This window comes from Herpailurus yagouaroundi, unplaced genomic scaffold, assembly GCF_014898765.1.
Source record: "Herpailurus yagouaroundi ecotype Mexico unplaced genomic scaffold, PumYag 483, whole genome shotgun sequence".
Taxonomy (NCBI): domain Eukaryota; kingdom Metazoa; phylum Chordata; class Mammalia; order Carnivora; family Felidae; genus Herpailurus; species Herpailurus yagouaroundi.
This window is the reverse complement of record NW_024412700.1, coordinates 2,762,007-2,778,137: the sequence shown is the minus strand read 5'-3', so window position 1 is coordinate 2,778,137 and position 16,131 is coordinate 2,762,007. Positions and strand designations below refer to the sequence as shown.

At 51.9% G+C, this 16,131-nt stretch overlaps 1 protein-coding gene and 1 long non-coding RNA gene across 3 annotated transcripts in view; one reads left to right on the top strand and one right to left on the bottom strand.

Moving 5' to 3' along the window:
- The window catches only part of DPP6 (dipeptidyl peptidase like 6), a 941,878-nt gene that overhangs the window by 490,427 nt on the left and 435,320 nt on the right, over nucleotides 1-16,131 (bottom strand). The gene's annotated exons all lie outside the window — the stretch shown is intronic.
- On the top strand, nucleotides 5,718-9,033 carry LOC121022932 (uncharacterized). The gene is made up of 2 exons (XR_005787178.1): nucleotides 5,718-6,329; nucleotides 6,820-9,033. It is a non-coding gene; the product is annotated as an uncharacterized LOC121022932 (long non-coding RNA).

Here is a 16,131-nt window from a genome sequence, read left to right as displayed (position 1 = left end):
AGGAGGGGGTGCCCCGGGAGGAGAGGGGCAAGGAAAGTGGAGAGGGGGCCCCAGGGGTAAAGGGGCGTCAGGGTGGGAAGAAGGGGCTGGGGAGGGGGACCCAGGCGGGGGCGCGGTGCCCTGGCCCCGGGCACTGTCACCGCGCTCACTGCCAGGCCTGGGGGTGGCCGAGCCTGTGCCCCCACAGCAGTGCTCCCAGACAGGCAGGTCACACCCTGACGGGGGAGGGGGGGCACGGAGGGGGCACGAGGGAGAAGGTCTTTGTCTCTCCTTTGTGCCAAGTGCCCGGCGCGTTTGAGGAGGCAGATGGGCAGTGGGCTCCAAGGAGTGGCATCTTTTCTGTTTGCCCAGTGGGTTCTGCTAAAATGCTAGATGTGGAAAGGGGGCCCTTCATTTTCCTTCACGGTCAGAAAACTTCCTAGGTTTCTCCTTTTTACTTAGTCTCCTGTTTCTCTTTGAAAATCAACCAGAACCTCAAGGGTGTCTGTCAGTTAAAAGAAAAAAAAAAAAAAAAAAAAAGGAAAAAAAGCATCTGGGGTGACCTTATAGGAGCAAGGCTCCCTGCTGAGTCCTGAGCTCAAGGAGAAGGCAGGACAGAGATGGCCATGGTGTTGGCCCTGCCTGGTTTCTAGGAGCACTGACTGTGGGTCCTGCTGCTGCAGCCCCCGGACCCCTACCCCCGGGGAGGGGAGGGACGAGTTGGCTGGGAGAGGAGAGACACAAGGTGTGCAGAGCTGAGGAGCTCTGAGTAAAGCTTGATTAGCCACTAGTTTGCAGGGGGGAGTGCCTCCTGGCCTTCCAGAAACACAGACCAACTCGGTGCACGGGGGCCTTCTGCTGCCCTTGTGTGTGTGAACAGTGCCCTCTGTGAACACTTCCCTAACTCCTAGCTTCAGGCTGCCGCAGGCCCCCATGGCACGGGAAGCCACCCCTCCAGGCGGCACCAACAAACACGCCCAAGAAGAAAGTCCTTCTGGCTGGCCGCGCATCCTTCCTTCCAGAGAGAAAGGCAGAGTAGATCCGTTTCCCTTGAAAAGCTGTAAAATGGCAGACTTTCCCTTGTTCAGGTCCTTCCCAGTGCCCCTGACCACCAGTCATTTTCCAAAAGCAAACACGCTTGCAAGATCCGACGCACTGGGTCCTTCTTCACAGATGACGGATGAATCTAGATCACGGCGGAGTTGCCTGGCCACCTCTGCCACAGCCTGAACTTCGTTCTGGGGGAAGTGTTTGCTTGGCATCGATTCTAAGACATCGAGCTAGGCAGCTGCAGTTTGCGTGGTTTGTCCGAGAATAAATTAAAAAAAAAGGAAAACCCCACGTAAACCGCTGGTCACACAATAGGGGTCTGGTTAGTGTGTGTTGCTTTTGGTCCAGGCCTCCCCACGGGACAGGGTGGGAACAGCAAAGTCGTGGATCCGTGGCGTCCTCCTCTGTGTGGCCCCACTACCGGGGGTCTGCACACGAATTACTACCACTCCCGGCCGCGAGGATTGTGCCAAGCCACGCAGACTCTCAGGGGGACCTTCATACGGCCCCAGGCTCATCCATGGATGGCCCCGTGCGGTCACACCCCTAGGCCTCAGGGAGTCACTGCAAACCCGCCCTTGGGACCCCAGCCGCGAAGACCCAGGAAGAAGGGCTGAACAGTGAGGCGAGCAGCTGCTACCCACGTTACCTGCCACGTGCCTGGACCACAGGGACCTGGGGGACTCGGGGGCAAGGGAAGCGACTGGCCAGGCCTGGACCACGGCGGCCTCGGCTGCAAAATACCCCGGGCACTATCTCGGTCTTATTCCCGAGTACCTCAGGGCTGGTCTGTCCTCCTGTTTCCTCCCGAATGAAACTCCTGAGGGGGCTCAAATCCTACCCCAGCATCTGAGAGGAGCTGTGGCTAACCCCGGGAGGCCAGGACCACCAGCAGGACAGGTGGTAGCCCGGGGTGCTGGGTGCTGGTGGTAGGGAAGGGCGGGAGGCCCCTCGGGTGTTTCCTTTGCACTTCTCAGCCAAGACCCTCCGTATTACCCTACATCTAAAATGAATGTGGCTGTTAACGACAGTTCCCCACGTTTGCGGGATTATACCTGATCCCCGAAAGGGGTCTCCGGCTGACTTCAGATCGTGAGGTCACGTGAGCGCTCGCCTGGCCAGCCCTCCCACCCACCACGACCCCCGTTCATCACCCCTGTTCTCAGGAGCCGCCGGGTAGAAAGGTCTGAGAATCACCAGTGGACGGCCAGGCCAGGCCAGGTCGTGCCACTCACACCCTCTCCGTGGATTTTCTGGCGCCATGTCCCCCAGGTGGCTGACTTTTCTGCACACTCGACGTGACTGCTTTTAAAAGAGAAAGGTCGGGTTCTCCCGCCAAGCAAACGCGACAACACGGATGAACCTGGACGGCCTTCCTCTTGAGTGAGCCACGCAGGAGAAATACTGCGTGATCCCACTTAGAGGAGATGCCAAACTCCTGGGAGCAGAGGAGAGGATGGTGATGGCCAGGCCCGAGGCAGGGAAACAGGAGTGGATGCGGATGAAACGTCTGTTAGGAGCGACGGAGAAGTTCTGGAGAGGAGCATATGACACCGGGCCCGTAGAAGACAACGCTGCACGGCTCACTCAGTCTGTTAGGAGTCGATCTCGTGTTAAATGTTCTTACCACAAGAGCAATCTTAAAACCAGGGAGGAAGGGCTGCATTTATTTTATCACCACTTAAACATTCATCATTATCCCTCCGGGGCACAAGCACCGTGGTGCCCACGTTAATCCTTCAGCTGCAAGTGGGTGCGCCTCACTCCAGATCTGGGGAGCCATCTCCAGGGGGAATCCAATCAGATTCTCCTGGGCATTATCAGCGCTGCCTTCTGAACTCCTCCCTCAGAGGGGCGCCTGGGTGGGTCCATCGGTTAAGCATCCGGCTTCTGCTCAAGTCATGATCTCACGGTTCGTGAGCTCGAGCCCCGCGTCCGGCTCTGTGCTGACAGCTAGGAGCCTGGGTCCTGCTTCCAATTCTGTGTCTCCCTCTCTCTCTGCCCCTCCCCTGCTCATGCTCTGTCTCTCTCTCAAAAATAAATAAACATTAAAAATGTTAAAAAATAAATTAAAATAAACTGCTCCATCAGAGAGAAAGCTATCAACCAGCGAATACCGGGGGGGGGGGGGTGCAGACCCCACCCCTCAACAAAAGGAATTTATAGACACATTTCTGGAAAGCGCCAGGAATAAATACCATGGCTTCCAAATTCTAGAGACTGTGGAAAGGACACCTCGGAGAAGAGTCAGGGTGACTCAAGCAGGAACAGGGGCGCCCCCCAAAACCGCATCCTCCAAACTCCTTCCCTGTGCTTTCCTCGATGAAGGTTTACTTGAGGTCACACATACTCAGCAAGGGGACAGTGCTTACCTGCCCCCGCTAACAATGACAGCAGCATGTGGTACTGTGCTCAACGCGGTATGTCCCCCAAGCAGGGGAACCCCTGCTTCCCCTACTTTATAAAAGGAAATTGATATTTCGAGAATTGAAATCTGAAACCCACGGTTACCCAGAGAGCAAGGAACCAAGCCAGAATGTGAACCTCGGCAGTTCAGGTTCTGGACCCCCATACTGCACTGCCTTGAATGCCTGAATAGACTATTAAAAACGTTTAAATAGTCTAGGGGCGCCTGGGTGGCTCAGTGGGTTGGGCGTCTGACTTCGGCTCAGGTCATGATCATGGTCCGTGGGTTCAAGCCCCGCGTCGGGCTACGTGCAGACAGCTCGGAGCCTGGAGCCTGCTTCGGATTCTGTGTCTCCCTCTCTCTGAGCCCCTCCTCCGCCTGTGCTCTGTCTCTCCCTGTCTCTCAAAAATAAATAAACGTAAAAAAAATATGTAAATAGTCTATGTGCCAGGAATGACCCTGAGGATTTTATATATATATAATCTTCATTAACCCTTAAAAAATCTCTGCTTTAGTTTGCTAGGACCACAACAGAGCACGATGGATGGAGGGCTTCCACAGCAGAGATTTATTCTCTCATTTCTGGATGCCAGAAGTCCAAGGTCAAGGCATTGGTTCCTCCTGAGGCCTCCCTCCTTGGCTTATAGATGGCCCTTTGGCCCGTGCCCTCACGTGGTCCCTCTGTGTGTGTGTCTGTGTCTAAATCTCCTCTTCTTATAAGGACACGAGTCAGAATGGCTTCAGGCCCACCCAGTGACCCCACTGTACCTTGCTCACCTCTTCAAAGACCCCACCTCCAAACACGTTCTGAGGTCCTGCCTGTTAGGGATGAACACACGGATGGAGGGGGACACGATTGTAACACTATTAGCTCCTTTTTTACGTATGAGGAAATGGAGGCTTCAAATGATTACTACGTTCCTCCCAAATCATGTAGGCAGCAGTACGTGGCAGGGTTGGCATTTAGATCCAGTTCTGTTCCATCAAAGCCCGTGGCTGCGCATGCATACCGCGTGCACGCGCACACGCTCCCCGCGCCTCTTCAAACACCTGCCGAGTGCTCGGGCAGGAGCGGCTTCCCGAAACTCTCCAAAGGAGAGGAAGGCTTCTGATCGCCCCAGCTCCTGCTGAGTCGCTAAATGGGTCTCGCTAAGGCCTTACTCTGGGCGACTCCCCCCTGCTTTGGTGTCGAGAAAGATCCCACTTCAAGCCACGCAAGAGCTTACGAGGAGCATCTCGGGCTTTGGGAGGTCAGGCTGCACCCAGCCAGGACTAGGCCGGCGCCTGTTCTCGGCCAAGCCGACTCTTCCCTGGAGCCTGGCGGAACACACGCCAGGCCTGGCAGCCAATGGGGACTCGACCAGCTGCCGGTCCTGCCGTGTTACTCCCTCCGTGCCCACCCACCCTGCTGCCCGGAGCTGCTGGAAATCTCTCGTGTCTGCAATCAGCCTCACCGAACGGACCCGAGCCCGATCAGCCCTTTGCAGGTGCATCTGGCGAGAGGCTGCTTCACGCGGGCGCACACCGATTTCGCCTCCTCCTCTCCCCGCCCCGGGTGTGTCCGGCTGGGGCGCTGGCACAGGCTCAGCTACTTAACTTTGTTTGCAGACTCGCAGGCCAGGATCCCCTGCAGCTTGATGTGAGCTCCCACTCCTCGGATTTCCGCTCGCCTTGGCCCAGAGCCCATCAGCCACAACAGCTTTGCGTCAAGAACATCGGATCTGCAAGGCTTTACCGAGCCTCTACTATGTGTGGACGGCAAACCCACCCACTGGAACAGACGCACTGGCCTACACGCTGCTGTAAGGTGGGGATCAGGATGTCTTTAGAATCTGGGAAGATTCTGAACTTTGCAGCATTAACCATCTGCAAGAGAAGCTACTTCTAACGTACAGTTCCCTGAAAATAAAAAATACGGGCAACAAGGCAAGATTCCCTGGAGAGCCAGGCTGAGATCCAAAGAAGCAATTTGGAGGTAAATAAATAAAAAGTAAATACTGAGCATTACCAAGGAGAAGGAGAATGTGGATAAGTTTCCTAAAGACTGGGTTCTGGGTTTCTCTAGATAAAAAGACCAGTAGGGTTTATATATATATATAAAATTATATAAATTTATATTTTATATATATAAATTTATATAAACTTATATTTTATATATAATATATATACATATATAATATATATAATACAAAACTTATATATTTGTCTTATTTATATATAATTAATATATTAATAATTAATACTATAAATAATATTTACATTATTTATGTATTAAGGAATTGGCTCACTCAGTGTGGGGGCTTGCACATCTGAAGTTTGCAGAACAGGCCAACGGCTGGAAACCCAGGAAAGAGCAGCCTGAGTCAAAGGCCATCTGGAGGTAGAATTCCCTCTTCCTCGGGGGAGGTCTGTCTTTTTCTTAATGACTTCAACTGATTGGATAAGGCCCACCCACATCATGGAGGGTAATCTGCTTTACTCAAAGTCTACTGCTTTAAATGTTAATCACATTCAGAAAAACAGACACAAAACCAATTTAAAAAGAAAAAAAGGAAAGAAAACAAAAACCATAGCGATACCTAGTTTGACCAAAAACTGCGTCCCATGACCCAGGCACGTTGGTTCATAAAATTAACGGTGACAGGCAATAAGTAGAAGTGATAGATAGTAGTATCTTAATATTCTCAATTTACTCTTCTCCTTCCCTTCCCCACCTTTCTACCTGGAATGCTTACCACAGTCTTGAGCCATGAGATCGAGACCATTGGTAGGATAAACCCTTGGGAAGGCGCCCAGAGACCCAAGGACCTTGTGAGAAGGAATAGCCATAGCGTCCCTGGCTGCTTACCTCCAAAACTTATATACAGGAAAGACAAATGGACTTCTCTCTTGGGTAAGTCACTGTTACTTTAGGTGTTCTGAATTCAAGTCAACACAGTACAAATTCCTCTTCTGTCTTCTCTGTTTTCCTCCTAATAGTTGCGCTAAGAGTGTCCCCATAGAATTACAGCCAATGAAATAAGGAAGGAACACTTACAGATCTGTCTCATTCTACATAGCAAAGATGGGTACTAGAGGTAGCAAATGGGTGAGCCTCTAAATCAGGGCCCGCATGCTATGGCCCGTGGGCCTAATGCAGTCCACTTCCTGTGCTTTAAGTACAGTTTTATTGGAATACAGCTGCGCCCATTTGCTTACATACTAGCTAGTATGATCCCTGGCCCGCAGTAACTCCGTTGCACGTCAACGAAAGGTGTGTGGATCCATTCAGAATCCCAAATTCAACAGGAAAAAACCTTCCAGGATCAAAGCAGACCAGCTCCACAACCCCCAGAAAGGAAAGATGATAGGAGAAGCCTAACGTGTTTCACTGTTGGCCTCAGCTCACCGCCCACCGGCCCGTCAGAGCCCATCTCCCGTCTTGTGGAGCCGACTGTCCCCACCACACCCCCAGTGCACATCCTACAGCACCCTCTCCAGATGCACAACGCTTTCACGGGACAGGGTTCGGTGCCCCAGAAGCAGGAGGCTCCTATGCATTTGAGGAATGCTGAAAGCATTCAAGTGGTCTGCCAAATCCATACCGCCATCACTTACGGTAAGTGCTCAAAAATATTTGTTTGGATAAATTAATAAGGTGGCAGAGTCCAAAGAGTCCAGTGATAACCTCATATCATATCTGAATGATCTTCACTTCTTTTCTCCCTAAAAGACGCTCCCCTCGCTGATCAGAAACCTTTACAAGATAAGGTCAGGCTAAGCGCTCTTCCTGGGGACTGAGGCCACTGTCTCCAGCTGCCTGGGAAGTCAACAGCTCTGTGTTTACTGAGAAATTATTATGTGCTAAGTCAGGAAATCTGTCTTCATGGCCTCACAGGAGAGGGAAACTTGTAGCAGATAAATGCCTTTTGGTCCTGCCTTAGGAAGTACAAGGAGAAAGGCAGCAGGGAGTAGAGGTGTCCGACTCGTGTGAGGGGCTATGTAGAATTTACTGGATGCACTCCAGGCAATGCTAAGCAGTGATCAGAAGCAAGATAATGTGTCTACACAGAGTCGCACGGGTGGATGGTAAATGCAGTGCTTAAGGCAAAAAAGTCAGAAATACCCATATTTACACATGTAGACATACATGTGTGAGTATACATTTACCTAAACATAGATGTACACAAAACAGATGTATGCATGTATAAATAAACCAAAACCTTATAACAAATAAAAAATGCATTCCTACAAAACATGTGTTTTGCAAAAACACATACAAACTACAAGTTGCCCATCAAACAAAACATAAGGCTTGCTGATGGCAGGGAGGGAAGAGAGTAGATGACAAGCTCAGTCGGGAAAAAGAAAGGACAGAAGGGAGGCAGAAAGGGGGGGAGGAAGCATGGAGAAAAGGAAAAGAAGGAAGAAGGAAGCAAGAGGGTGGGTTTTGCTTGACCCGCGGATGACAACGTGCCACAGACTTCCCTCCGCACCTCTCAGTCCCCTCACCTGTGAACAAGATGGAGAAAGTCCAAACAAAAATGCTCTGTCACCCTGCGTGGTCACCTGTACCATGGGATGTGACCCTCACAACGGCGCCTTCATTCCTTAATGACAGGTAAGGAGCCAGGCTGCAGGGGAAGGACCGTTTGGCCAAGGCCGCGCGGAATGTGCTCTGACTACTGCGCCCGGGGTGAGCCCACCCTGGAGCCTCCCCGCCGGGCAGGAGCACCACACTCTCCAAATTACGTGTTCCCGAAGCTACCTGCCAGCTGGAAGGTTCCACGCTGTGAGTCCAGGTAGATGTTCCAAGGTTGGCCATCCAGTTTCTGAAAACCACTATCATGCGAAAGGGCTTTTAAACCAGCTCACATTTATGTCCGCACCCTGGCTCTCATTTGTTTACTTTTTTTAAATGCACAGAATTTACTTATTATGTGCCATGTTGTCCTCTAAATCCTTTCAACCTATAGGCTTTGTTTTTCTCCAAGATGGCACGTTTCTTTTCCGTCTCTTCCCTCCCCTGCCCCTTCCTTTCCTCACCCTTATCGGTGCAGCCTCAGTTCAACAATGCACTCAGGGTGTGATGTTTGGGAAACTCTGCTTTAAACTTTCCATGTTTCATCCCAAAGTAGCTTAATTTCATTCAAGTTGCCTTGCCCGTCACGCCTCCCCTGAACCATCCCACGGCTTTAAACTCAGCCGCAGAGCCAGGGCGCTCTGGAACCCGGCAGGTGGACCACACGCGCTGGCCGGTGATGCTCAGCACGGCCTGTGTCTTCTCAGGCACCTCGTGTGCCAGGATGACCTTGGCAACGGCGGCTCGACAGATGCCTTGTTTATGGTTTCTAATGACCCCCGCTGAAATTTCTGGGGCTGTTCACGCAGCCCTAGTCTGGCGCCAGCTGTGGAACAAGCTATCGTGTTGCTGGGGGAACATATGGCCACTCAGGTATTTCTGCCCGCACACTGTCTTCAGTGTTGTTTCAGGAAAGAGATACCCAAAGGAGGCCCCTGGATGATCCTGGTGTGGGTTTCACATCCTGCCTGGTTTCCCGGAACCTCTGCTCACCTCCCTGCCTCCTGGCCTGGGCCTGGCTCTTTGGGAGGAATGGGAGAACTTGTCTGATGTAAAAATGTCCCTGCTCCCCAGACCTTTCAGGGCTCGTGCTTCATTTCCAACACTAAATAAATAAATTAGGAGACCCGTGCAGAAGGTTTCCAGAAAAGGATGAGCCAATGAAATCCCTGTTGTCCAACACTTTGCACAAACACCTCTGAGTTGACTTTGGGGATGGGTGTCAGTGACATTCAAGTGGGCCACATAAAATTGGAGAGACATGTCAACAATGGCAAGCTAAGACACCTGGTACTTTCTCTCGGAAGGCATCATCAAAGCAAGGACATTAACAAAGGACAAAGAAACCACGTCCTCCACCCGGGCACGGGTGCCAGCTCTACCCCTCACCCTCCTCTCCTTAAACGCCAGGCTCAAATGCCACCCCCTACCTCCCCGTGGACTCTGTCCTTTGCCCCACTGCTCTCCCATCACACACGTTACATGTCTCACGTCTGTGTATAGTCCTTGCTGCCTCATAGAGTCACCGTCCACTTCCCTGGCATGCCCAGCCCCACCGTGAGTTTCTCCTCGGCAGGGCCAAGGCAATGTGACGTTCCGCTCTCAGTTTAAGGGACGGCTTTGAGGCCAGAATTGTGTGTGTGAATCCCACATCTGTTCATTTGCTGGCTTTGTGCAAGCCACTGATTCCAGATTCCAGCTGTGAAAAGGACACGGTAGTCGGTGGCTTGTAGAATGCTGTCAGAATGAAATCAGATAAACTCAAACCAATGGACAGAGTTCGCTCTCAATAAACGGTTCGTCTCATTGCCAGACTGAGAGCTCTGGGAGGTCAAGTCTGTTCCTCCCTGAATTCTCAGTGCTCAGCACACAGAAGATGGCAGGATAATGAGTGTGTTGGGGACAGAACGTGTGTGAAAGCTGAGCAGCACCTCTATCAAAATCAGGGGGACCAGAGTCTCTCTCTGCACGATGCACCGAGAGAGGTCACAACCAGGTCATTCATTTCCGGAGCTCATTACGGACAAAGAAGTGTAGGCAGACGTGTGCACTTGGAGTGGAGCCTTAACGGGGCAATGTGGTCACAGGAGGAGTAACGGAGGGATGGAAACACGAGACGGAAACCAGGCATGGAGGCTGCCCGGGGAGCACAGGGCAAACCAAGGAAAGAGTGCAGGAAGGACTGACCAGCCCGAGGAATCCTCCCACATGCCGCCAAGATGCAGGAGCTACAAGGAGAGCCTTCTAGAAGTCGGGGCTCCGTGCCCATCCCACCCGTGTTCTACATCCGGCCAGAGCGCCTCTGCCTCCCTCTCCTTGGCCAGAGTTGCGTCTCATTGGATGGAGCTGTGCGACTTCAAACACAGGGCCCACGGAGTCCACCCTGCGGACGGCCGCCTTTCAAGAAGGCAGGATGAAAAGCCGGGCCACTGGCCACTAAAGAGAGGAAAACTTCTGACATTTCAGAAATCAAAGAGGAAACACGCGAGGAAGATATGTTTCATCAATTCACCAGACAGGCATAAAAGGTTGCATGTGCCTTATTATGTCTTTTTTAAGAGTCTCTTTTGCTAAAAATTAGAGCTACGTGAAAGTCCTTAAGAATCAGGGCCCAGCCTGTGTGAGAGAGCACTGGCAGGTCCCACCCGTCCCGGCCTCCATCCTGTTCATGTTCACCCGACGACCTCTCTTGGGGTCATGCGTTCGGGCCCCTCGGAGGTTAACAAATGCACCTTAGAAATGCTCACCAAGGCCAGGATGCGGGGGGGAGGGAGACCTGTTCTGGGCCCCCGTGAATCTGTTAGAGAGAACACATCTTTCCTTTTCCTGACACCCGGGTGGTACCACAAGACGTGATTACAGGTCAGCTGCCAGGTGCCTGCGAACCCTCTGATCTCACGACACTGACTGCACCTTTCCTCACGTGCCCTCACTCTACACAACCTGGACTTGTGGAGAGGAAGCAGTCACCGTGGACCCACCCCCCCGCCCCCCCGTCAGTAAGTTCGCCTGAACAAAACTCTGCGTAAACACTACAGACTGGCCTCCTTTGTTTTCCAGTCTCAAAGCGCCTTCCCAGTCTGGGGGATACTTTACTGTCCTTCCCCCGCCTTCTAACACTGTCAAATAACAATAAAAACATCTATGTGAAGTAATAGATAAGGTATGGAAGGGGAAGTCAGATCGCCACCAACCCCCATGAGAAATGGAAAAGATACCTTGGTGGAAAACCCAAAGCGGCCAGATGAAGACAGTAGCCGTCCTAAGATGAAATTAACTTATTCTACCACTTCGTGTGTCAACCAGCATTAATAGAGCAGAATAAAATTAAAAAACAAAAAAAAAAACAAAAAACAACCCAAGTAGATAGAACTCTTCGTAGGGGTATCATCATTTTATGAAACTTTGGTGAAATATTACAAAGCTACTGCTCTAAATTCCGTGAAAAGTCTAAAGAGAAATTGTGTGTGTGCGCACCATTCCAACACGTTTCTCTCCTTCCTGAGAACACACCACACCCTTGCTTCTCCAGAAAGCCTTTGGGAGCTGAGGCCAGAGCGGCTCCTAGGCGGATATAACACTCAGTAACTCCCCATTTCCAACACGTCCATTTATAAAATACACCACAGCAGGGTCTTCATGCGATAGAAAAAAGCACACCCGAAATGAATTAGCAGCCACGATCGAATGTGTCTCCTACAAAGGCGCTCAGATGAATACAGGCAAAGAAAGACTGTCCTTGGAAGGATCATAAACAGGACAGGAGTCTGGTTTGAGTCGCATCTCAGATGGATGCAAGACCAACCCTACAACATGACTGATGATTTCTCAAAGCCCATCCTGAGTAGGGTAATGGGCAGAAAAAACCACAATGGATACGGTAAAAGTTGTGGGGGGGACCACAAAGGATCCAATTTTGATGTATTTTCTTCATCAAGGCTTCAAAATCATAATTGTGTTTTCATCCTTTGAATGGTTGGGATCCTTCACACTATAACGGATACAGCTGATATAAGACATAAGACAACCCTGGTCTCTCCATGAACTTTGTACTGATATTCCGTCAATGGATCAAATTAATACACCTGCCCTAAACAGGAACTTGAAGAAATTCAGGACAATAACTTTTGGATTCAGGGCTACTTCCTCCTTTACCCTCTTCCGCAGCTTTCAGAAATGCTCCTTGCCCCTCAAATGAAGTATGGTCTTCCAGTGTGTATAGAATTTTGCCGGGCCTCTGAAAAGGGATGGGGTCAACGCATCCGCTGATACTGGAGTATGAAGGATGGAGTATGTCTCCTTTCGTGGAGCGTTTACGTTCTTGTTGAGAACACCTCACTGTCCATCACTACGTTGGTTCTGGATGGGTATCCCTCTTAGGCTGAGGCAGGAATACCATGGCGTGGGTGATTGGACTGAATCTGTGATCCCGTCAACAGCCAGCCAATCTGTGGCCATCAATTCCACAGCAAGGGATGAGTCAGGCCAATCCAATTCTCCCTTTCAGCGACCTGAACTCAGAAGAATCAAGGGTCTGCTAGCGGTGAGGGGTCAGCCCGAAGCTGGAGGATGGGGAGTGGGCAGAGCCGAGGCTATAGCGAAACAACTGCTGTGAAGCTGCTAGGATGCCTAGCCCAAGGAGAGGTAGAAAGCATAAAGAATGAGCGAGTGTGGAGCACAGCGGGGAACAGGAAAGAAGAAAGCAAGCTCTTATGCCTGGAGCAGCTGGATCCTGGAATGGCCTTGGTTTGTGGCAACTTCCCCGCTCTGGTCCGTAATTTAGAATTTACGCAAAGTCAGAGGCCTCCTCTCAAGACCAGGCTACTCTGTAATTTAGAATTTACGCAAAGTCAGAGGCCTCCTCTCAAGACCAGGCTACTCTGCAACCCAGTGTTTGGGGGCAGTGAGGGGCAGGTCAAAGGTGCCAATACAGATGAACGCCCGAGGCTCCCAAGGTGAGTCTGCATCTCAGTGATCCTATCGCTCTGGGGGTGGGGTGGGGGAGGTGGAACTCATACAGGAGGTCTCTGGGGGAAATGACTGTAAACTGGTTCAGGTTCTGAAGCCCAGCACTATTTTCCACTCGCTGAGTTTTGGCTCCACTTAAAAACAGGAGATTGTTGGGGCACCTGGGAGGCTCAGCTGGTTGAGCATCTGACTCTTGGTTTTGGCTCAGGTCACGACTGCACAGTTTTGAGATCGAGCCCCACATTGGGCTCTGTGCTGACGGCTCAGAGCCTGCTTGGGATTCTCTCTCTCCCTCTCTCCCTCTCTCCGCCCCACCCCTGCTTGTACTCTCTGTCTCTCTCAAAATAAGTAAATAAACATATGGGGGAAAAAACAAGAAATTGTTACTAGATCCCTGGTTGGGCACCATTTTTTTTTTTTTTTGTCTCTCACTTAATTCCCAGACATTTATTGAGCATCACTATATGCTAGGTCCTGTGTAGACACTGGGGGAAGAAAAATCACAACCCCTGGCTTTGAAGGACTCTGAGGCTCATGGAAGACAGAGAGACCAACAGAATATCCAGATGGACATGGAGGCAAGGGTGTCTGGCAGGAGCAAGGGACCTGTGGTTCTAGAAAGGATTTTGTAAGAAGACTGGGCTGGTGACAAAGACCTGGCACGGAGGAAGGGTACTGATGCACAAAAATGTCTCTTGATGGGTTGTAAGCAGTCCAGTGTGCTGGCGTGCAGCATGTGTGAGAGTCACGGAGCGGGAAGGGTCCCGTTCATCAAGGGTCCAGACTCCCCTTGCAGACAACTGAAAAAAAAAAAACTTTGGCGATAAGATGTCCTGAGCAGATTTACAGCTAGAAGGGTTTCTTTTCAGAATGTGGAAAATGACCTAGGATGGAGACTCCAGGCTAGGAAGCTTTTGGAGCACTCAAGCAAAACGTAAGAAGCGCCTGATGTAAAGTGATGGGGGCGAGAAAATAAAATTAAAGTTACTTCTCAGGGCAGAACTGAAAGAACATGTTGACCAATTAAGATGTGATCCGTTTTCTGTGAGTAAATCTGGCTACAGCAACACACGCTAATTCTCCGGAAGGCCTGGAACAATGCATTACCCACATCACACATGTTTGTCAGTTTCACCTTCTATCTGTACTTTTTCCAGGCACCGCACCACTGCCCATGCGGGACTCACTAATGAGCGACACTGTCATGATCAGGATAAATTTCAATGATCACACCTCATTTATTTTCCAGCACCTTCTCCATCTGGACACTCTACCAAGCGTTCTATGTTCTCCAACTATTACATTTCAACCTCAGGACTCCTTGATTCCTTGTGTTGATTAACCTAGTCGGCGTGGCTCACGGGGTATGCAAGCCTAGCTTAGGATTCAGGAAACCTAGATCCCGTACGTGCTGTAGACTGACTATTGGGTCCCCCCAAGAACACAACTTGTATGTTAATATCTAACTCCAACATGATGGCGGTGGCAGGCGGAGCATTTGGGAGGGGACAAGGTCACGAGGGTGGGGTCCCCATGATTGGCGTCAGCGACCATATGAAAGGATTCTGAGCGCTCCCTCTCTGCTCCTGCCATATGAAGACACAGCAGGAAGACCACCGTCTGGGAGCCAGGTGGTGGGCTCCCAACAGACACTGAACGCGCTTCATCTTGGACTTCCGGCCTTCGGAACTGGGAGAAATAAATTCTGGCCGTTTGCAAGCCACCCGCCCTGTGGTCTTTTTGTTACAGCGGCTCCTAAGGACTGAGTACTCTGTGCACCACACTACTCCAGGGTCCCGACTCACAATGCACTCTGTGGACCCTGGAACAGTGTGGTGGTGGGGCAAACGTAAGTACCTCAAATTTCAATGGCCGCTGTCCTCTCTGGAGCTGCACGGAGAGGGTAGTGCTCCCTTGGATGCTGGTGCAGGACATGGTGCATGTGCGGGGCTTGAGGTGGGGCAAGCCACCACCGCCTTCTGGGCTCTAGTGTCGTGACCCCTCACCCTGGGCCCCTGTTCACCGCTACCCTTGCGGCCCCTTACCTCATTTTCAGCATACAGCAGGTGCTCCCTAAACGCGTGTGGCCGGCGAAGAAACAGAGCGCCGACTACCTCAGTGGGCCCAGTGGGGTGGTGGCTGTGAGCCGGAGGCCGGGGGATGTCACGCTCGCTCACCTTCCTTTGCGGCGAGCCCCACACCGAGCGTCTTCATGCTGGGAGCCCAAGAGTGGTGGTTCATTTAGCCCCGTGCTGTTTCCTGCCTCAGTGGACTGCACCTGTTACCCTGTTACCTGGGACGTCCTCGCTGCGATCCCTCTGTGCCGCAAGCTCCCTTCTCCGGGGCTCACTTCCTCCCCCCGGGTGGGTTGTTCTCTTTCTCTCCTCTGCTTCTGTTTAGTTTCATCTCCTTAGCTTTTCCTGTGACTCTGCGGTCCCTTCTCAAACACGTGGGCACTCCTGACACGGGTTATTCGCTGAAATCGACAACAGTGAAGAGTGGCCGGACGACAGCTTGTCAGAGTCGGGGGCGGAGGGGAACCACAGCAACTTTTAAAGTCGTTCCTTCTTGTGTTTGCACTTGTGTCCCTCTGGTGCTCGTGATTTCCCTTGCCCGGTCACGTCGCCCCATCCGTGTGTCTGCCGGAACGCCAACACCACATGTAAACAGTGCCTGGCATAGCAGGTGCTCAAGAAATATGGGCTGAAGCGTCGACTGTTACACACGCCGTGCTTCCTGCCACCCGCGGGGAGCAGAACGTGGAGGGATTCATCCTACAGGTGAAACCGCTTCTGTGGACCACGAGTTCCACGTGGAACACACTTAAACCCACCGCCACCCGTGATGTCACTGTTCCTCAGACCTGCCTGAAAAAGCGGGCGAGGCATCAACGGTCCCCCCTAGCGTGAGGGATACGTGCCGAAGACGGCGGGTGCCCGGGGAGGGTGGCTTCCTGGTCTCAGGGCCCTCGGCGAGCCGGCGGCAGAGCGTGGGCAGACCCCAACCCCTCCACCGAGTCCTCTGGATGCCGCTGCCCTCCCCACAGCGACGGTGGCTTCCCCTGCCAGGTGGGCAGGCGGTGCGCCCCTCTCTCAACGTGCCCTTCCAAGTCCTTCACCTTGTCCCGCGTTGACCTCCAAGGTCTTTGCTTGCCCCCCCCCCTTTC